This window comes from Hibiscus syriacus, unplaced genomic scaffold, assembly GCF_006381635.1.
Source record: "Hibiscus syriacus cultivar Baekdansim isolate YM2019G1 unplaced genomic scaffold, ASM638163v2 tig00110163_pilon, whole genome shotgun sequence".
NCBI classification, from domain to species: domain Eukaryota; kingdom Viridiplantae; phylum Streptophyta; class Magnoliopsida; order Malvales; family Malvaceae; genus Hibiscus; species Hibiscus syriacus.
In genome coordinates this window covers 516,515-536,809 of record NW_024062610.1, presented here as the reverse complement: position 1 = coordinate 536,809, position 20,295 = coordinate 516,515, and the positions used below count along the sequence as shown (strand labels likewise).

General features: G+C 36.9%; 2 pseudogenes; one reads left to right on the top strand and one right to left on the bottom strand.

The window, feature by feature from the left end:
- Window positions 1-23: 23 nt before the first annotated feature.
- On the top strand, window positions 24-4,312 carry LOC120216662 (annotated as a pseudogene).
- A 12,203-nt stretch (window positions 4,313-16,515) lies between these two features.
- Window positions 16,516-17,351, bottom strand: LOC120216749 (annotated as a pseudogene).
- Between the last annotated feature and the right edge of the window lie 2,944 nt (window positions 17,352-20,295).

Sequence of the window (20,295 nt, the reverse complement as noted above, 5' to 3'; positions counted from 1 at the left end):
GAGAAAAAACCGAGGTGTTTCCCTTGCACTCTTTTCACAACTCTTATGTTTTGTTTGTTAATTTTCTCATGACGACGAAGAGCTCAACAAAGACACGTCTCTTGTTCTTGCTTTCTGATCAATGCCTATTTCCCGCAAAAATTTCCCTCTTATCTCTTCTTCTTTGCCGTCCTCTGGTTCTCATATTCACGACAACGCTGGCAAAACCGGCAATTCTTGTAATAACCAAGCACAACAGCAGCGCCGTCTCACGCGCCAAAGGAGGCTCAGGCACTTGACCGATGATGAGGTTGGCTTACGGTTCGGCGATATCCCCCGTTCGTTTTCTTCTCCCTGTTCCCCTGATACGCCGGCTGCGAAGGACTCCAGGTCTCCGGAGAGGTTGGACCATTGGTCTTCTTACGCGGAGCCGAAGCCTTTGCCTCTTCCTGAGGTGTTCTTAAATCGAAATCCATGACCTCTGGTTCCAGTCCTGGACCAAGAAACTCGCATCACCTGATGAAAGACTCGCCTCCGCTGTTGGAAGGTAACCCTTGAACTTGAATTTACTTGTTACGTTTGCCGGCTTATGATGCTGTACATAAACTCATCTATTGCAAAGATCTTTGATCATAGGTGTTATCTTTTCAATTTTATATTGAAGTATTGTTGGCATTGAATAACCGTGTGTTGTCGATGTTTTGATATTTGGTTCACAAAATTCTCAGGAAGAATGCAGATCATGCCGCTAAAAGAGCAATAAATTCATTGGCCAATTTTCATAAGGAATTCTTTCGAGGTGAAAGCTTTACAAATGGCTCAAAGCCAACAGTCAGTACGAGGAGTGGCGTTGCAAGTTTTCGCTCATCTCGGCTAGTCCTCAAAGATCAAACACCCAAGATCACTTAAATTCTCATGATGTTGCAGGTTCAACCAATCTTTGTTAAGTCGTCGCAGGGGTTTCCCTCATGAGAAAGATTTTGGGAGTGTTAACCATAACTTGAGGCTGAACGTTCCGCCAGGAGTGCTCCAACCACGGTTTTCTCTAGTCCCCCGTTAGTCCACAAAGATCAAGGGATTCCATAGATTTAGATGTTCCATATCTAGGTAGAGCCTCTGGTTATGCGTCACCATTAAAAACTGACATAATCATGAGGCTTCTCCCCTGCATATCCCCCGTCAAAATAAAACTTCATCCCACCATAAATTGCTCTTGGAGAACCATGAGGACTGGCTTGAAAATAATAGTGAATTAAATGCACATCCGTTGCCCCTACCCCCTGGAGCTTTCCAGTCATCACAATCACCCAAGCCACTACCATCACCGGTTCCAAAGCACATCAGCGAAAAGCCGATTGCTACTTCGATTATAAGTCAATGGAAGAAAGGAAGACTTCTTGGACGTGGTACGTATGGAAGTGTTTATGAAGCAACTAACAGGTATGCAAGCATTGTGAAGTGGTTTCGGGGTTTCTTCTTATCAAAGGTTACATATCATTAATTTTAACTATCATTTTCTTTGACAGGGAGACCGGAGCTTTGTGCGCGATGAAGGAAGTTGATATCATCCCTGATGATCCTAAATCGGTTGAATGTGTAAAACAATTAGAGCAGGTTATTCTATGTACTAATTTATGGTTTAATTGCCCTTCATTTCGATCAGACTGCTTTGAACTTTCCTCTTTTAAACTATTGAAATCCCTGCTGGTCTACATGTTGCAGGAAATTAGAATGTTGAAACGTTTAAAGCATCGAAATATTGTACAATATTATGACAGTGAACTAGTATGTAGTCCTTCCTCTTCTCCTACACCACACTGAGAAAGATACATTTTAAGCTTTGTTAATTTGAGTTCATTGTTTCACATGTAGGTTGATGATCACTTTTACATATATTTGGAGTATGTGCATCCTGGCCCGATTAATAAATATGTCCGTGAACATTGTGGAGCTATAACAGAATCTATAGTTCGCAATTTCACCCGTCATATTCTGTCTGGTTTAGCTTTCCTCCATAGTTCAAATACAATACACAGGTAACAATCATGCTCTACTAAAATTATGTAGCAGCTTAACTTCTTTGTGTATTTTGTATTTAGTCCTTCCGAAATTGATGAACCAATAAGCAACCTGAAACGAACCTCAGCAAAATATATAACTTGTAAAATCCTAATGAACCAAAGGTCCTTTTCTAACTTATGGTAAAGAAAATGTTGCTCCATCTTACAACCATTGAAATGGCTGAATTAGATAATTTGTTATGTTATTCTGTTGTTTTTGTTATAGTATTTGTTGTACCTTGTCAACATCTAATTTCATTAACTTGAATGATTATTTATATAGGGATATAAAAGGAGCAAATTTGCTTGTCGATGCCAATGGAGTCGTTAAACTTGCTGATTTTGGCATGGCAAAACATGTAAGTTCTTGACATCCTTTTAGATTTCTCAAGCTGCAATGCAAACTTTATTTATATTACCTTTACATGCTTCTTCAATGTTAGTTTTATAAACCCATTTCCGCAGAAATGTATGTTTCAACGATAAACTTTACATGATGATAACTTATTGTTTTTACTATGTCCAACCGTTCGTTCTAAGGCCATGTTTACAGTCCTTTGGCAGGGTTCTCTGTTTATTGATAGGTGACTCCTGCTGGTTCTATTTAGGGTTATAAATACTATAAATGGTACCATTTGTCACCTTTATGGTTTTACCTGGAACTATGCACTCTATCAAGTTGGGTGAAGTAGCTCTATTACATCGATTTGACTTAGGATTATGATGAATGGTTGTGTTAGTCTGTTGTATGTGTGAAATATCCATTTAAATGCTGTCAGTCTAATCCTTTCTTTCTTTTTTGATTTTAAATTGTAGCTTACAGGATTGTCCTACGAGCTTTCTTTGAAGGGAAGTCCATACTGGATGGCTCCCGAGGTGATTTACATTAAGTAATTTTTACATAATTCTAGGCTTTTCCATGGCTGTTTCTACTCTTTTTGGTTACTGCTGTTACTTCTATTGCAGGTCTTAAAATCTGTCATGAAGAAAGATTCCAACCCAAATCTTGCTCTGGCTGTTGACATATGGAGCTTGGGTTGTACCGTCATCGAGATGCTTAATGGTAAACCTCCTTGGAGTGACTTTGAAGGGGTAAGCCCATTTTCAAACTTTTATTTGGTCGTGTCTTTCTTCGAGCTTCATCTTTTAAAATAGACTTGTCACATGGTTCTGATTTATATTGTTTTCATACTTAATGTAACAAAAGCTATGTTTTCACAAAGGACTTTACATTACTGTTTCTGACTGTCAATCTGTATCAATCAGCCTCAAGCGTTGTTCAAGGTTCTGAACCAAAATCCAACTGTGCCAGATGCATTATCTCCTGAAGGAAAGGATTTTCTACATTGTTGCTTTCAAAGAAATCCAGCAGAGCGACCATCTGCAGCTATGCTACTCGAGCATCCTTTTGTACGAAATTCGGCTGATCAACAAGGACCAGCCCTCGTGCAACCCTTTTCTAGAATGAATCCAACAGTAAGCATCAACCAGATGTTATTTTTTTTGGTTTTGGAACCATTAGTTTGCTCCCCAAATAACATTGTCTTTACTCAAACTGAAATGCAAATATGATTAGTAAACTGATCTATGTATGTATTGTTCACATAGGATAATTCACATAGTGAGAGAATAGAAATGATGTCGACTTCGCCGGGAACAAGGATCACAAAGGGGAAATCGCCGTCTAATAGGTATACGAAATGCATGTTCACATTGATGTGGAATGAGTATGATCCTGCTGCACCATACATTCCACACTCGACTCTACATGTTTAGTTTTGCTCCGCTATGATATTTGATTATGATTTATGCTTTCGTTCTCTTATCTTCCTCAGTGTAACCGGTCTATCAGGCTATGCCAGAACCAATAACTGCGCTGCGGCTTCACATCTCTCCCCGTACACATCTGCAGCAAGAGTGATTCATGGTTCTCACAGTTTCAGCCCTTCTTCACATGTTTCAAGCAATATAGCACTCGATGCGGTGAACAACCACCCATTTGCTGTGGGGCGGACGTAAGGCAAGGAAGTTCCACACATCTGAAACTTGTGTGGGATTCAGATTGATAGACAGTGTAAGAGCAATGCTCCCCACGTACATAGCTTTGAGAGTTTCGCAATTATTAGGGCATTGTTTTTGTGGAGATTTTTTTTGCAAATTCCGTCCAAGGGTTTGATGACTCGTGTTTGGAAGATGTTCATCTCCACCATTTTCATGGCTCTGGTAAACACGTACTGTAAATAGAGGGATTTATAAATCTGTATGGTTATTATTAGGCAACAAAAATATATAATTGTGTTAACCATATTCATTTCGTGACCTCTTAATACAAGAATATGTTAAGCATATACATTTTTCATATTCTAAAGGAATATATAATTATGCCCTATTTAATTTTATCTGATGTACCGCTTAAATGTTCATATGGTTTGAATGTTTGCCAACTAATGCCTGGGGGCATTACTATAAAAGAGGGGGTTGGTCCAAATGTTTTTGGAAGAGATAGAGGAGGTTATAAATATGAGCCAGCAGCTGTTATTATGAATGAGATCGCCTACTAATACATTATATAACTGGTTTTAACAGACCTCAATCACCCTTCCTGTGACCGATAATGAGGTCCCCCCAATAAAGCCTTTTAATATCCGTATTTCAGATTTGATGCATTTCTTTTATAAAAACTTGACGAAACTGGTATAGGTTGAATTGAAGCAAAGGAGTTTGACAGAGTGTCGTTCTGATGTCAAAATAAAATGTTCCTTAATCTCAAATAAAAGAAATGAATTAAGTAGAATAATGAGAGTAAGGGTCGATCCTTGAATGAGATTTTACCTCAAGGCTCATGCCAGTTACAGTCTATAAGGCCCAACTCCTGTAACTTATTATTCTCTCAAATGAATCGAGCATTTAAAATCAATTTTTAGATCTCAACTCTTTGTGAATTAATAGCGACAATTGCTTACCAACTCAAAACCTTTAAATTCTGGAAAACCCGAATCGGATTCTATCGTCTCAATTGAGAATCTAACTCGATTTCAGTTTCCCTTAGCAGACCGCCGCTAAGTGTGTTCACATGAAGTCGAATGTGCCATAGGCCTATCCTTCCTCCTAACTATTAATCGAAACCAAATTTCAATTCCAATGTGCACTTTTGAAAAGAAATCGCTTTGTCCTAACTATTAATCGAAACCAAATTTCAATTCCAATGTGCACTTTTGAAAAGAAATCGCTTTGATTGTAAAAGGATTGTCGATTACCGATCATTAATTTTCGAAAACTGAAAATGTAACCCTTGAAGGTATGAGGTTCTTTTCGATTCTCACGACTTAGAATCTAGTCATTGTTTTAGCCTTTGGCTATGGAAAACTTAGTTAAGCATGGTAGAAACCATACTTAGCATTTAAAAGAAAGTAAAATAGACTTGAAAGTAAAATAAAACGAAAGAAAACTTTTATAAAAACTAAAGAAAGAAAGAAACAAAGAGTTCAAGAGTAAATGATTCAAAGATCTCAATGATGATTTGAGGCTTACCTCAATGTGATATTTATAGTCCTCAAAAACCCTAAGAAATCACATTCAAAATTAAAAAGATAATTCCTAAAAAATAAAAATAAAAATAATCCTAATTTGAATTCAAAAATTCGGTTGAGTCTCCTTCTCCATGCAATCTGCTGACTGGCCTTCTAGAAGCTGCTGATTAGACACCATGTCAACAAGTCGTGCCTCAAGTCATGCTTACTAATCCGGCCATGAATTTAGAAAATAAAAAATGACACAATTTCATCAATTTAAGCAACATTTCTGAAATCTACTATCTTGCATTGAAAATGAATGAAAAGGGCCAAATTAGTAACTTAAAATAATTAACCGATGAGTAATTGATCATAAAATAATGTATAATTTAAGAACTAAAAAGAAGTACAACAAATATTAGTATTATTTTTCTTTGGCTTTTATACAGATTTCTGGATATGTACTGTTGAACTGTCAAACGAATCTGGTATAATTTCATTTACTTTCTCATAAAAAGGAAAGAATATGGTGCAGAGGAGTTAACGCGCGTATCATTGTGGGTTAAATATTTATATTTCTTAAAGGTTGTCAATGGTTTCTTACACTAACCAACCAAAAGAAAACGAAGAGCTCTGCAAAAGCTCGTGGAAGTTTTTGAAAATGGCTTCTCCATGAAAGGTTTTGGACTTTTTACCATTCATAATAGATTCCCACAGGCCTCGACCTTTCCTGATTGATAAGTTTTTTCCCTTTCCTCTCGTCCTTTTACTGTTCCAATAGGTTCCTCTAAGTTCATATCATAATATAGTATTATTAATACGGTACTAAAAATGCTATCCCACCCACATCTGATAGACAAGCACCAATTATTTTTGTTCGTAGAGAATCTCTCTTCAGTGAGTCCACATACGAGATGGTGTTTCAGACATGGTTCCATTGGCCACTTTTTTTTCTCCCACGAACCTCCTCCATTTAAATATCCTTATTCTCAATAAAATCTCGTCTGCATCGTTTCTAGACCCTGCGAGAGCTCCGCTTTGCTTGCATTGCACTTTTCGAGCTTTGAGCAGAAAACATCTTCAGGGTCGGTTCTAGAATGTCAATGCAATTGGACCAGCAACACCCACCGGTGGCCGTTACGCAGCATCCGTACAACTCTCACGCCGCCCATGCTTCCATTGGCCCTGTCATAGCTGTGCTTTTGGTGATCGTAGTCTTGGGCATTATCGCGGGCCTGATCGGACGGCTCTGCACGGGGAGGAAAATCATGGGTTATGGTCAGTATGACATCGAAAGTTGGATCGAAACAAAATGCTCTTCTTGCATTGACGGTAGGATATATCCTCCCCAAACAGCTTCTAATGCTTCTGCTACCTCTGTTTCACCGTTAACTCAACACCAACCACAGCAAACTACCACCGCCCCTTGAATGCCTATTCTTAACGCCAGTCCTTGTCTACAACTGCTGTTAAATAATCTTCCTTGTTAGATTCTAGTGACTTTGTTGTTTTGTTGATGCTAGCTAGTTTATGAGCAATATTTAGCAGGAAAATCGCTGTAGTTGGATTCATTTTTCAAAATTGAATGTTTTGGCACTTTCACTTTGTCAATCTTGAATTAGTATATTCTCAATTAAAGAAGCGGATGATTATTCTACGCTCGACGAGTAGCTATGAACACCACTATTAACAAAATTCAAATATAGTCAAAATGAAAAGGGACAATAGTTAGGTGGTCATTGGTATAGTTTATCTTTAAATTTTTAACTAATTTATAATTATACGTTGAGTACTTTATAATTTAAATTTTTATAAATTAAATTAATTGTGCTCATTCTTAGTAGTGATCATCGAATTTTTCTAAAGAAATTTATGTTTTAGTGCTGCTCGTCGAGCACTGTATAATTTTCCTAAAGAAGTTACCATAGTCCCATGTTGAATAAATTGCAAATTAAATCAATGTTATAAGGGAAACAAAGAATTCTCTAAGGCTCCAAGGCAAAATTAGGCCTTCACAACATCCGTAACACGCATTGAAAACATAAAGTTGTTAGGTGAGTAATAACGGTATTGAATTCTATGATGAAAAACAATTAATAATGTTTAACCAACAACTGGTTAAAGGCCGCGGGGGGTTGTCATTCATTTGGAGCTGCTGACAAATCTGTTATCAGGCAAACGCAATTATGCAGCTGCTGACATTCATTTGATTGTTTTATTCATAATGGCTGTTGTCAGCAATGTGTTAGGAAATAAACCGAGTACAATTAATTTTCCTATAGCCAGATTAGTGAGAATACGAAATAAAAGCAGAAAAATAATACCCGAAAAATTGATAACGGAGTTCAGCCAATTGTGCTTACGTCTCCGGACTGCTGTAGATCTTTTACTAAAGAGAAAAAATTACAAGTGTTTACAAAACACACTTGAGAGAGAACTGGAAGATTTTGAGATGATTTTGAAGCTAAATGAGCTAGGGTATTTATAGTTGAAACTTAGGGATTAATCTTTAAAAATACCCTAAAGTCTAGTGACTAAAAAATAATTAACCCTATACTAATTTTCAACCAAAGTTAGGCAGCCCACCCTTTTGAATTCCTTCAGCCGCCCATGTTGTTTACTTTCCAACTTTGAAAATCAAGCCAAACATTGTTGAAAATGCAGCCCCTCCTTTGTTGAAATTTCAGCCTCTTTCTTTGACTTTAATAATCTCCAATTTGAAGACTGATTTTAATCTGTCTTCACACATCTATCAATGCATCATCATTTCTAGTCTTGTTATTCTAGCATGCCAACTGAAGTTGAACACAACTTCAGTTTTTCCGTGGTCACCGTCTTTGTCAACATGTCTGCCGGATTTTGAGCTTCACTAATCTTTTCAAGTTTCAAAATCCCATCTTCCAGAAGAGACCGAATAAAATGATATCTCAATTGTATGTGCTTCGTCCTGGAATGAAAAGACGGATTCTTTGCTAGATGGATAACACTTTGACTGTCACAATACAAGACATTGTTTTCTTGTTTCTTGCCTAACTCTTCCAAGAAACTTTGGAGCCAAACCATCTCCTTGCTGGCTTCTGTAACAACGATATATTCTGCTTCAATTGTGGAGAGAGCAACTATCTTCTGTAGTTGAGAAACCCAACTCACTGCAGTACCTCTTAGAGTATAGACATACCCTGTAGTGCTCATTCTGATGTCGACATTTTCGGCTAAGTCAGCATCTACATAGCTTGTCAGTATCGTATCTCCACCTTTGAAACAAAGTGCTTTGTTTGTGGTACCCCGCAGATATCTGAGGATCCATTTGACTTCTTCCCAGTGTACCTTGCCCGGATTATTCATGTACCTGCTAACAGCTCCCACTGCATGAGCAATATCTGGTCTGGTACAAACCATGGCATACACCAGACTTCCAATTGTTGAGGCTTACGGAACCTTCACCATGTGTGCACGGTTCTTCCTCTGTATTTGGTGATTGGTCTTTGGAGAGTCTGAAATGAACACCTAAAGGTGTACTTACTGGTTTAGCATCTTGCATGTTGAACTTGGAGAGTACTTTGTTGATGTACTCAGCTTGTGATAACATCAAAGTCCCCGACTTTGTGTTTCTCTTGATCCTCATCCCAAGTATCTGCTTTGCAGCGCCCAAATCCTTAATAGCAAACTGCGTCGACAATTTTTGCTTCAAGTTTATGATCTCTTGCATGTTTGAGCCTGCAACAAGCATATCATCAACGTACAACAATAAAATAATGAAGCTATTGTCGAACCTCTTGATGTAGCAACAATGATCTGCTTGGCATATGGTAAAACCACTGCTACTCATGAAACTATCGAACTTCTTGTACCACTGTCTTGGAGCTTGTTTTAAACCATACAAGCTCTTCTTCAACCTGCATACCAGGTTTTTCTTGTCTGCCTCTATGAAGCCTTCTGGCTGGCTCATATAGATTTCTTCCTCCAAATCACCATGAAGGAAAGCTGTCTTTACATCTAACTGCTCAAGATGTAAATTTTCTGCAGCTATAATTTTCAACACCAGTCTGATTGTAGACAGTTTCACGACTGGAGAGAAAATTTCATTGTAGTCAATACCTTCTTTTTGCTGAAAACCTTTGACAACCAATCTTGCTTTGTAGCATTTTCTCCCATCGTGCTCTTCTTTGATCCTGTAAATCCACTTGTTGTGGAGCGCTTTCTTGCCTGGTGGTAATTCAGCTAATTCCCACGTCTGATTTTACATAAGCGAGTCCATCTCATTTTTCATGGAAGACTCCCACTTGACTGAATCCTCCACTTGCATTGCTTCATCATAGCACTCTGGTTCACCATTGTCAGTCAGCAACAAGTAGTGCAAAGAATGAGAATACCGTTGGGTTGGTTTAGGAATTCTGGAGGAGCGTCTCAGTTCTGGTGTGCCTGGTTCTTCTTGAACTGCTTCAGGAGTGATCTGAACATCATTTCCAGAAATTTCCTCGAACTCAGCAAATTCCTTTGTTTCAGCCTCGGTATTACTTGATTCTGCAGTTGACCTGTCTTTGTACACCACATTTTCATTGAAAATGACGTCTCTGATTCTGATGATCTTTCGATTTTCGTAGTCCCAAAACTGGTAACCAAACTCATCACCGCCATAACCAACAAAGGCACATTTGTTGGACTTGGCATCAAGTTTACTTCTTTCAGCAGAATCTATGTGTACATAAGAAATACAACCAAACACTCTTAAGTGTGAAAGGTTTATTTCTTTCTTGCTCCAAACTTCCTCTGGTATTCTGCCATCCAAAGGAACTGAAGGCCCACAGTTGATCAGGTAAGCTGCAGTGTTGATAGCTTCAGCCCATATAAATTTGGGCAATCCGACATGTATTCTCATGCTTCTGGCACATTCATTCAGAGTTATGTTCATGCGCTCTGCTACGCCATTCTGTTGTGGTGTTATGGGAACTGTTGTCTCCATCTTGATCCCATTGTTTGCGCAGAAATCTCTGAATCTACTATCTTTGTACTCTCCTCCATTGTCAGACCTCAACCGCTTGACTTTCAAACCAGTCTCATTTTCCACCATGGCCTTCCATTTTCTGAAGGTATTAAAGACTTCTGATTTCTTCTTCAGAAAATAAACCCACACCTTTCTTGTTGAATCATCGATAAAGGTGACATAATATAGTGAGCCTGCAAGAGATGGAACTGGGGATGGTCCCCATACATCAGTATGAACCAATTCTAACCTTTCTGCCTTGGGAGTCTTGCCAATCCTTGAAAAACTGACTTTCTTTAGTTTGCCAAAGATGCAATCCTCGCATAGTCCGACATCTACATTCTTTAGATCCAGCAGCTTCCCTTTTGAGAAAAGTGTCTTCATCCCTTTCTCGCTCATGTGACTAAGCCTTTGGTGCCATAGGTTTGATTTTCCATCAGCATCTGCTGCAGCAATGATATTCTCTAAGTTTGAGGTTACATAGAGAGTATCAGTCTTCTTACCACGAACAATGACGAGTGCTCCTTTGGTAATCTTCCATTCACAGCCTGAAAAGGTTGTACTATATCCTTCTCCATCAAGCTGTCCAACAGAAATCAAATTTCTTTTGAGACCAGGAATATTTCTCACACCTTTCAGCGTCCAGGTGGTCTGGTTTGGCAGCTTTAATTGGATGTCTCCTTTTCTGACGATCTTCAAGGTTTCATCATCAGCTAGATGAACCTTCCCAAAATCACTACTGACATAGTTCTCCATGATTTCTTGGCATGGGGTGGAGTGGAAAGATGCCCCTGAATCCAAGATCCATGATTCAATCAGACTATTGACGCTTAGAATCATGGCATCACCTGTCTCTTCCGTCATGTTGGCAGATTCCTATGCGCCGGTATTTTTCTTCGGTGCTCGACAATCTCTTTTGAAATGACCCTTCTTGCCGCAATTATAACAGGTAAAATCTTTATTTCCTGTTCTTGATTTTCCCCGTCTGGATTTGGATCTGCCACGATTTGAATTTCTTTATGAAGTTCTCCCTCTAGACTCAGTGTGCAAGGCTGAGGAGGTTGATGCTTCACCCGATTCTCTCCGTCGAATTTCTTCGCTCAGTACCAGATCTCGAACATCGTCGAATTTTAATTTGCTGTTTCCCGACGAACTGTTGACTGCTGTAACAGTAACATTCCAACTGTCTGGTAAAGATGATAAGAGAATTAAAGCTCGAACTTCATCATCGAATTCAATTTCCACTGAACTCAACTGGGTTGTGATTGTGTTGAGTTCATTCAGGTGTTGTGCCACCGATGCCCCTTCCGTCATCCGTAAATTGAATAATCGTCTCATCAAATGAACTTTGTTTGAGGCTGAAGGCTTCTCATACATACTGGAGAGAGCCGCCATAAGACCTGACGTGGCCTTTTCCTTTGCTATGTTGAAAGCAACATTGCGGGATAACGTTAGTCGGATAACTCCGAGGGCTTGTCTGTCGAGAAGAGCCCAGTCTTCATTCTTCATGCCCTCTTGTTGCTTTCCTGAGAGGGTTGATATAGATTTTTCTGGTACAAAAAATCTTCAATCTGCATCTTCTTTAAGCCAAAGTCCGCACCATCGAACTTTTCAATTTTCACATTCCCTTCGTCTGCAGCTATCGCTCCCACTCGAATCTGGCTTTGTTTGGATCGTTTCTGACAATTTCTGCGAACCGCCGTGTATTAGAACACCTCCGTCGACAAACTCGTATTGCCGACCGAATTTTACTATTCACGAAATTCACTATATTCACATAAATAGTAACTCAAATAGTAACCTCGCAAAAAAATGACAGAATTCACAACCAAAAGCTATGATACCAGTTGTTAGGAAATAAACCGAGTACAAGTAATTTCCCTATAACCAGATTAGTGAGAATACAAAATAAAAGCGGAAAAATAATACCCGAAAAATTGATAACGGAGTTCAGCCAATTGTGCTTACGTCTCCGGACTGCTGCAGATCTTTTACTAAAGAGAAAAAATTACATGTGTTTACAAAACACACTTGAGAGAGAACTGGAAGATTTTGAAGCTAAATGAGCTAGGGTATTTATAGTTGAAACTTATGGACTAATTTTTGAAAATACCCTAAAATCTAGTGACTAAAAAATAATTAACCCTATACTAATTTTCAACCAAAGTTAGGCAGCCCACCCTTTGAATTCCTTCAGCCGCTCATGTTGTTTACTTTCCAACTTTGAAAATCAAGCCAAACATTGTTGAAAATGCAGCCCCTCCTTTGTTGAAATTTCAGCCTCTTTCTTTGACTTTAATACAATGTCCCAAAGATAAGGGTTTCACAATATCATGTCTACCACCTCAGTTCTTGCTCTCCATTATATGGACAGTTTACAACCCCACTTTTCCAGCAACTTAAATGACAATAACAACTCTATATTAAGGCTCTGCAAACACCCCTTATTCTCTCCCCACAAAACCTGTATTCAACCATCATAAAGTGGTTCAATAACAACAAATTATGCAGAGAGTAGTTCTTTGAACTTGCTATACCTTCTAAGTTTGTTCTTTATCCAGGTAACATTCAACTCCTCAATGTAAAAGGAATTTGGAGAAATACCCACACTATTTGGATGACCTTAAAAAAATTCCAGCCCTTCTGTTCCATCACAAAATGGAATTTTTTATGACCAAATGTTGCTCCTCTACCCTTTTAAATGACAGTAAGTCGATGAGAAATGAGATTTTCATCATTTTATTGGTTAATTTTTCAGGTTTGACATTGAAGTAAATTAGTTAATGAGAAAAAGAATTAAAACTAGTTTCAATCAAGCTCCCTAAGCTGGAATTGCCTGTATTCCCTTTTTCCTTGGAGAAGATACAGAACGCAAACATGCAATTCTAGATGAGGCTTCAGTTGAAGAATCATATGACATTTCTACCCATAATATAAACCCCACCTGACAATCCAAATGTGATCATCAGCATCTCATCATTCCAATTCCCAAGCAACTTTTCTTTTTAAATCCAGTAAAGGAACTTGAGAGCAAATGGCTTCTGGTTCCAGCACTGCTCAGCAAGGCCTCCTCTTCTTAGCTTTAGCTGAAGGTAATGAGTAATGATTGCAAAGATGAGTTGATGAAGCACACAATTGTACCTTGGCCACGTTATTAAAGTCCTCGACCAACAGAAAGCCAAAATGCCTGCCCATGCACTGTGCTTAATATAGATTAGGTTCATTTTCAAATTGCTCAATCATTTGGAGAAGACCCTCAACTATGATGATTGAATAAATGTAATCTGTGGGTTCTTTTTTTTTTTTGGCCGATACTTTGTTGTTCATTCTTGTTAAACAAAGAATTAGAATGGTGTTTAAAATATTTATTTTTAATGCAAGGATAAAGTAAAAAAACAAGTTTGCAAAGAGCTTAGTTGTTTTGCCAAGCATGGTAGCCTTAGCCTACTTGACCCTTTCGCTTACATGAGATGCCATTTAGCCGAAACTTGATGCCGCAAGCATTTTACCCGTCACATGTTTGCTAGTTAACATTTTTTTTACTAATTAATGAAGGTTTGGAAAAGTTACAATAAGCATGCTCATGTTAAAAAAATAAATAAATCATAACATTTTATAGTTAAATGTATATTTGAGGTATCATTAATGTATATCAAAGGGTACAGTATCTAGTTTTTTTTAATCTCTTAACTACCAAAAATTATAAAATGCTCTATTGATTATAAGTTATTGTTGTCGTAACTCTGATTAATATATATATCATTAACGATGTTGTAGATAATAAAATTGATATAATATAAAATTTAGTTCTTAACTTTTAATTTTATTTTAAAAAACATATATAAACGTCGAGGAACTTTTTGTCATTATACTTTAAAAAAAACACGCTTCCTATCCATGGAGTTCTATAACAAAAGGATTACCTAGCACAAGTCTTACAAATTGGCAATGATGTTTTGTTCGACAACAATAGGGATCTTTCGGCTGCCCTATCCTCCTCTGTGACTAAACAGGTAGGCCAAGAGATAGGGCCATACAATCCAAAATCAAGGGAAAACATTGATCTTTAGCACCAATTTCATCCGTACAAATGTACTTGAAACGTAGTTTTAATGGCATTAAGCAAAGGTTGTCAGTAGTTCTGGCCCTGCAAATTGAAAGAGTTCGAATCTAGTATAAGATTAAGAAAATGTATAACTTAAAATATTATAGATAACATAATATTTTAGATTATTTGTAACCTAAAGATCATATTTTTTTAAAAAAAAATTGTTACAACATAAAATATTATAAAAATTATAACATTTTTTATTACAAATTAAAATATGTTTGCAACAAAAAATAATAATATTTTAAGTTACGCACAAACTAAAATATTATGTTACTTTAAATATTTTAGGTTGCGTTTTATATTAACTTTATAATATGTCTGCAAAACTGGTTCCTCATCGATTCAACATTTCAAGCCTTAATTACTCGATACAGTTTATAAAGACAGATTCGCCAACAGACGTATAAATTTTCCTCGTTACTTCTCAGACATAATACCAAAATTTCAACGCTATGATAACCTACCTGCAGCTTGGTAATAAAAAAGCGTTTGACTGCCTTGAAATTAAAGCTCCTTCCGTTCACACATCTGTAAATTAATTTTTGGATTGTATGTCAGAAGAAAATGGGCCTCTCAAAGCCTGAAAAGAAACAGCATTGAAAGCTACCCCTCTTAAATAACTTGTTAGTCAAATATACTAACATTTAAAACACACACAAAGTTACCTCTGTGATGTGGGACACGGCTTTGATTGAATCAACCTTCAGGCAAAGACCCCCGTCTCCATTGCCATCTTTTTCAATCCTTCTCAAAATTTTCCACTAGGCAAGGCCCTCATTCATTGAACTTATGTGGAATTTGACATGCAGATAAGATGAAAAATGTGTGGTTATTAGCATGTTTTGGTACCTTTTGAAACTTAATTTGCTTTGAGGTCGATAGATACTTGCACTTAGTGAGCCAGAAAAGGCAATGCAAAGAGTTCGCCGAGCCTGAAAAGAAATGCTTATCCAAAGATGAGCGTGGGAAATGAGTGGATGAGTGGAGAGTGATGTTTTTGTACAGATTGAATTTTTGGTTCGTTTGGCATGAGTTTCGGGAAAGGCAAAGCTTCTGAGTGGTTAAGGAGAAAGGAACAGTTACAGCTATTTCCAATTTGATGTAGCAGGAAGGAAGTAGGTCTACAGCTTTGTTGAGGTGCAAAACAACCAGCAGCAAGCTTGACATTTTAAATTGCTCCAGTTTGTACTTTTTGTGAACAAAATATTTGGAGAAAATATTCTACTTTAAACAATTCCATCCGTACTATAGTTTTGTCTTTCCAAGTGCTCATACAACCCCACAAATTCCATAATTATTTCCATTTATAATTCTGAACCATTATCCGAGAACTTAAACAAAGGGTTTTTACAGCAAAGCATTTATTTATCTATATAGTTTATGGATAATATCTCATGTCTTAATTTCTGTTGCTTTAAAACCGAGAAATATAAAAAGATATTGAGATATGAATGTCGTCATGAGAATCAACTTTGTCTGAAGTTAGCTTGTTTATGTATTTGTCCTCTGGTTGCATGCTCTGGCTCCCACTATGTGTGCTATCCCACATCGATCTCTAGGACAGGGAGAATTCTCAACAGAACATACAATGCATCGGTTTCTTCCAAATTTTCAATTACACATAGCGAGATGGTGGGTAATAAATTAACTGTAAATCTCAAATCTTAGCAATGCATTATCATATTGCAAACTAATGTTTGTTTCATGTGTGGAGCTGATTAGGCATTCATTCGTGAAATCTTACATTTGTTCAAAGTTGTAGAGAAACAAAGATCAGCATATTAACAGCAAGAGAAATGGAAAACCCCCAAAGGACAACCTCCCCAAACTAGACCATAGAACATAAAACAGACTTGGCTTAATTAGCCTTTTGTTTTGGTCTTAATGAAACCCTGATGTATCGGCTGATAACGTGGAGCTCATATACTCTCTAACCTCTCTTGCTATCACATCTCTCATTGCATCCCAAAACTCTGTCGGCACTCCCTCCTCTCTCCTCCTCTCGGCCGCCACCTTTGAGCTTCTAGTACTAACACCAAAACCAGGCGTCGTTAGGGTCAACGCCGTCAACGCTTCCTCATCTATCTCTATTCCCATAGATCCCAATGCACTATGATCACCACCATCCGTTGGCTGATGAGTGCTCGGTGAGATCGGTTGTTGATGATGACTGTGATGTTGTCCTACTCTTGCCCTCCTCTTCAACGTCGAGTTCCAATGATTCTTCACAGCATTATCAGTCCTTCCCGGAAGCAACCTAGCAATGGTTTGCCCATCTGTTACCACACCTAGTGTGAGCGGCCAAGATGGTCTCATCCTCAGTTTGAGAAAACGGACGGTGCTCCACATTGGGGCTCAGCTGGTTACACCACCTAAGCCTGCAAGATTTCCCTGATCGACCCTTTATATCGACTTATCAAAGACCAGTTCCTAGGCCCGTATCTTTCAACAAGCCGAGTCAAAATTCTGTCTTCCTCGGCACTCCAGGGACCTTTAATCTTCTCGGCTCTGTTTGACTTTGCAGACATATTAGACTCCGAAGAAGACGAGTCAGATGATGTTGTAGAAGATGAACATCCGTTCATTGCTTCCATATCGAATCACTTCCTCACCACAAGATCAATAGAAAAGGAAAGCTTCACTTTCTTTCTTTCTTTCTTGAGGTTTGGGGGATGATTTTCTGTTTTGTATTTTGAATGAAGAAAGTGAGGCGAAAGGGGTTGTTTATATACGGAGAAGGAAAGGTTCATGAACATAGCATTTGGAGAATTGGGGTACTTCCAGGAAACTGGCTTTGTAAAAGTTAGTGGGGTCCGAGGATTAGATTATTGAGAGCAAGATTCGTGCAGATGCGCACCCCTACCTTTTATTTCTTACTACATTTTATATAATACTAATAATTTTTGGGTTCCTTGTTAGGGATACCATGTCTTGACTTGCTAGTTTAGCATTTTGGATCCAACACAAATTAGCAGATATTTTAGCCTTCATTTCACTTGTGTGGTGATTTTCATTTCCCAATTATGTGTTAATTTTCTAATGATTTTGTTTTACAATGATTCATGTTTATTGAATTGTTATACCTTTCGGGCAATAATCATATATAAACCAGATTTAGATTGATAAGCCACAATCTTTTTCTAAATATTATTTCTATTTTTAATATTTAAAATTTAGAATTTTTACATATAAATTAAAGCACCGCCTGCTTTTATTTTAAGATGTAGTTTTGATAAGTCACATGATCATTTGGGAGTTTTATTTTATTTTTACTAAGGGCTGAAGTAGGACACATTACATCCTTCAAGGTACAATACAAATATATGTATTGATATTATTATTTATTTGTAAACATTGTATTTGAAGAAAAATAAGTGTATACACAGAGAAAGGGGATAAAAATAGAATTAAAGGTGAAGAAAATAAAAAAAAAATAGTAAAATCATTCTCCTACTCGCACAAGCACAATGCTTATGGGGAGCGTTTAAAACATGACAGGAAAGGCGGAGCTGTTTAACACGTAAAAACAATGTTTTAAATCGGGAAGTGGGACCCTTTCAGCCTTTCTTGACTACTTTTGCTTCCCCAGATTTACAGCTGTAACTCCTCGATCCGTAGCCCTCCATTTCATTTGTATCAACGGTTCCAATCAACCCTTGCAGGAGAAGTAAAAAAAATAAACAAGCACACTGTTAAACAAAATTTAAAATAACCAGATTTAAAATGATTTCAACGCCCTCCACGTAATGTGGCCCCACACCCAGCCTGTAAGAATCTCACGTGATTCCAGTTGAATCCCTTTGACTGTATGGTTTTAAGCTTAACCACAACCGAAATAAACTCCACTTCTCCATGGGGAGCGTGTCATCCAGTTTCCTAATTGTCACCCATCAATTTTACATTTTTTCTTTTTACTTGTACCTCCTTCCCTTGTTAGGGAGCGGCTAACACATCATTTTATTATATAGTTAACATTCCATGGTTATAATAATAAAAAAAAAGTTTTTTGACCAAGTAAAACTTTTGATACTTTGAAGTGGATTGAGGAAGATGGCGTGGTCTCTCTCGTTTGGTCTCCACACCTTTCACTATCCACTTGTACTAGGAGAATTTTTTTGGTGTGCGGTGGCTAAAAAACGGTGTGACATGTTAAATAAGTGATCGGTTAAAATTTAGACTGGTTATATTATATCATTTAATCGAAAATATTATCAAGTACAATAATATATTAAGTAGCGCTTATATAATGTAATAGGTAGCGCTTATATTAACCTATTTTCTAATTAAACATGTATATTTAAATTGGTAACATTGCAAATTTATCTATTACATTAAAATTATCGGTTTTGATGATTTTGGAATTAATACAATTTTAAATGTATCGACACTTTATGCGTGCACCTCGTTGTGCTTTCATTTTGGAAAAAAAATCGACACATATTTAAAGAGTGTCGATACATAATGTAAACCTATTTACTAATTAATCAGTATATTTTTATCGGTTACATTGTAAATTTACCTGTTACATAATAATTATCGATTTCGATGTTTTTTGGATCGATACTTTTCATAATTGCATCGACACTTATGCGTGCACCAGTATGAGTTCTTCAATCAACAGTTTCAATAACACAAAATCCTAACAAAAAAAATAAAACTAAAACTGTCATAACTTTATCCTATGGAGATAATAAGAGTATATCATAAGTTTGCGTTGAGAGATGTATGTTTCTGGATTTTTGTTCTTTGACAAACTGATAACATGATGGGTTTTACAATGTTATTTTTTTGTTACTGTAAATTTTTTGTTCTTTTCTTACTAGGTTTTGCTTAAAATATCTAACTTTTTGTATTAAAAAAATGAAAATTTTGAAATAAAAATGACCACACAAGCACACTTTTTTACTATCGGTTTTGTCATTTCGAGACTGATTTTGTCATATTTTTACCTGTTATATTGTTATCGATCGATACATTTTTATAAAGTATCGACACTTTATTGGCGCTACAACTTCTTTTCTTTTAAATTCTATAAGTGTCGATACTTATAATAAAGTATCGACACTTTCAACATATCTGGTAGCTCTTTACTGGTTTTGTCATTTCGAGACCGGTTTTGTCATATTTTTACCTGTTATATTGTTATGGATCGATACATTTTTATAAAGTATCGACACTTTATTGGCGTTATAACTTATTCTCTTTTAAATTCTAAAAGTGTCGATATTTATAATAAAGTATCGACACTTTCAACATATCTGGTAGCTATTTACCGGTTTTGTCATATTTTTACATGTTATATTGTTATGGATCGATATATTTTTATAAAGTATCGACACTTTATTAGCGCTATAACTTCTTCTCTTTTAAATTCCAAAAGTGTCGATACTTATAATAAAGTATAGACACTATCAACATATTTGGTAGCGTTTTACCTGTTTTGTCATTTATAGACCGGTTTTGTCATTTTTTTACATGTTATATTGTTATGGATCGATACATTTTTATAAAGTATCGACACTTTCAATATATTCGATAGCGCTTTACCTGTTTTGTCATTTATAGACCGATTTTGTCATTTTTTTACCTTTTATATTGTTATGGATCGATACATTTTTATAAAGTATCGACACTTTCAATATATCCGGT